This window comes from Triticum dicoccoides, chromosome 2A, assembly GCF_002162155.2.
Source record: "Triticum dicoccoides isolate Atlit2015 ecotype Zavitan chromosome 2A, WEW_v2.0, whole genome shotgun sequence".
Lineage (NCBI taxonomy): Eukaryota > Viridiplantae > Streptophyta > Magnoliopsida > Poales > Poaceae > Triticum > Triticum dicoccoides.
The window spans coordinates 93,855,162-93,858,446 of NC_041382.1; positions in this window are offsets into that span (position 1 = coordinate 93,855,162).

The window sequence follows — 3,285 nt, forward strand, 5'->3', positions numbered from 1 at the left end:
TGTTGCCTCTGGATGAACAGAACCCCGATCGATCGAGCCGGTTGGGGCTGGATGAACAGGACCCCGTGGAGCGCTGGATGAACAGGACCACCCTGTGGAGGGCAGGATGAACAGTAGACGATGGAGGGCATGATGAACAGTAGCCCGTGGAGGGGTGGTTGAACAGGAGCCCGTGGAGAGGGATGGTTGAACAGTAGCCGGTGGAGTAGCGTGCGGTGGAGGCTGGATGAACAGTCGCAGGTGAAGGCTGGAGGAGGTCGACGGTGGATGAAAAGTAGCTCGTGGCGGCTGGAGGGGGTCGACGGTGGAGATGAACAGTATCCCATGGAGTCCCGTTTTGCGGTACGCCACACCCTCCCCGATGAACAGGACCCCCGTTTCGACCGTAGTGCTCCAACACAAGTCCGTTTCCTCCATTTTGCGGTATGCCACACCCCTCCCGATGAACAGGACCCCCGTTTCGACCGTAGGAGGTCCGTTTCCTCTGTTTTGCGGTACGCCAGACCCCTCCCGATCAACAGGACCCCGTTCCGAATGTAGGAGGTCTGTTTCCTCCGTTGTGCGGTACGCCAGGCCTCGTTTCCATCGCATGTTCCGTCCAAGCCCTCCCGATGAACACGACCACGCATTCCGTTCCGACCCAGCCGATTGGCTCCCACGCGTTCCGTTGCCTCCTGATGAACACGACACATTCTGTTGCCTCCCCATGAACACGACGCATTTCGTTGCCTCCCCATGAACACGGCGACGACGCTGTTTCTCCATTCCGACCCAGCCATGTACACGAGCCCTCGCCGTACGTATGCGCAAGTAGGCGTTCGAGACCCCGCCCGTATGTACACATACGTGGCCGTATTTTCTTTCTTGCACCCTGGCCGCTGTACGTACGTGTACATGCTATGTGCGCGCCTCTACTACGACACGTGCGCGCCTCTACATCGACCAGTATGTACGTACACGTTCGTGACCAGAATGACAACGCTACGTACGCTTCGACCAGGTGGGTCCCGACTGTCAGACACTTCCTTGCCTACGAAGATGTAACTGGTAGGTCCCAGCAGTCAGGGGGCGAATCATTTTTTTGCCCGGACGCACTTCCTTGCGTGCGAAGATGTAGCTGGTGGGTCCTAGCAGTCAGGGGGAAACGTTTTTTTCGCGAAATACAATGGCCCGTCCGGTGGGTCCCAGCTGTCAGGTGGAGGAATCATTATTTTCCGCGTAATAAGGAGGCACTTCCTTGCTGCGGCCGTGGACCCAGCTGTCAGCCTCTCCACGTACAATCCACGTCCGATGGAAGTCGTTCCTTGACCACGCCAAGCCTAGAGCACCAGGGCGGTGGACGACGGTGAGGCCTAGGAAGGGGACGACACGGAGGCAGGGAAGATTCGGCAGTTGTTTCCCACGCGGAGGGGAGTACGACTGTACGAGGGTTTACTGGTTCGTCTGCCGTCGTCGGAGAATAACAGCAGGTGTGGGTGAGTAGAGGGATGGCTAGGCCAGCGATGGGAGTACGGTCGGGCGGTGAGGCCTGCTCGACAGCACAGCCGGCCGTGAGAAGGAGGGAGCAGGCAGTCCCGACGACGCTTGTTTGAGCGGCTGGAGCAGGAAGAGCAGAGATTGAAGAAGCACGACGGCCGTTGGATGGACATCCAACAGTCAGTGATTGTGCGTCAATCTTTTTTTAGGAAAGCCTCAAATCTGTGGAAAACAGCATACAGCGCATCTGCCATTATTTCTAATAATTTATACCCCACTTGCTAATTCTTAAGGTTTTTTTGGACCCCATATTCTTTTTGTTAGCATTACAGCCCATATTGTGGCAACGGTTAAAAAATTATATGAAAATTTGCATATTTCGGTGCGGTCTGAACCGTTTTTAATCCCAAAATTTCGACTCACATTCAAACTGATTTTTAAAATAAATGTATATCAATATAAAATCCAACAAATTCTCCATGAATAAAAATTAATGTAATTTAAAATCTTGAAATGAAAAAAAAGATATTTGAAATTAATTGCCGGTTTGATGTGTTTTAAAAATGTACAACCCATTTCTCATTACTAATGGGCCATTTTCTCGGCCAGCCGAATGAAAGCTCTCCTCGTCTTGAAAGATTTGCAGCCCAACAGGCCTGACAAAGTGACTTACTTGGCAAATCACAAAAAAACTGGGTTGTGGCCGTGGACCCAACTGTCACCCTCTCCACGTACAGTACTCTTCCGATGGAAGTCGTTCCTTGATCACGTTGACCATGCCGCGCGGAGAGCACCATGGCGGTGGACGACGGCGAGGCCTAGGAAGGGGACGACGCGGCAGTGGAAGCCCGCGCGGAGAGGACTACGAGGGTTCACTGGTTCGGCTGCGGTGTGAGGCTACCGTCGCCGCAGAGCCTGGCCAGCGGTGAGAATAGTAGGGGCGGTGAGGCCTCTGCAGTAGCACAGCCGGCCACGGAAGGCAGGAGCATGCGGCACGATCGGCGCTGCTTTGGGCGGCTGGAGCAAGAAGACCAGAGGTTGAAGAAGCACTACGGCCGTTGGATGGACATCGTACGGTCACTGGAGCTAGAATCGTTCATATTGACTAAGTTGACAAAGCCCTTCGTCCCCGTCAACTTAGTAGGCCCACAAGTTAGCCTCCCAGCAAGGTGGGTCCTAGCTAGCTGGGGGGGGTATTCATTTTTTTGTGCATAATAAGGAGGCACTTCCGGTGGGTCCGAGCTGACAGCGGGGGGGGGGGACGTTTTTTCGCGAAATACGGTGGCCCGTCCGGTGGGTCCCAACAGTCAGGGGGAAACGATTTTTTTCGCAAAATACTGGTGGCCCGTCTGGTGGGTCCCCGCTGTCAGGTGGAGGAATAATTATTTTGCACGTAATAAGGAGGCACTTCCTTGCTGCGGCCGTGGACCCAGCTGTCAGCCTCTTCACATACAGTCCATGTCCGATGGAAGCCGTTCCTTGACCATGTTGACCACGCCGCGCCGAGAGCACCAGGGCGGTGGACGACGGTGAGGCCTAGGAAGGAGACGACGCGGAGCCGGGGAAGACGCTGCAGTGGATGCCCACGCGTAGAGGAGTACGAGGGTTCACTGGTTCGCTACGGTGTGAGGCTGCCGTCGCCGCAGAATAACAGGGGGTGTGGGTGAGTAGAGGAATGGCCTGACCAACGGTGGGAGTAGTAGGGGGCGGTGAGGCCTTCGCCGCATCGCAACCGGCCATGGGAGGCAGGAGCATGAGGCACGACCGGCGCTGGTTTGGGCGGCTGGAGCAAGAAGACCAGAGGTTGAA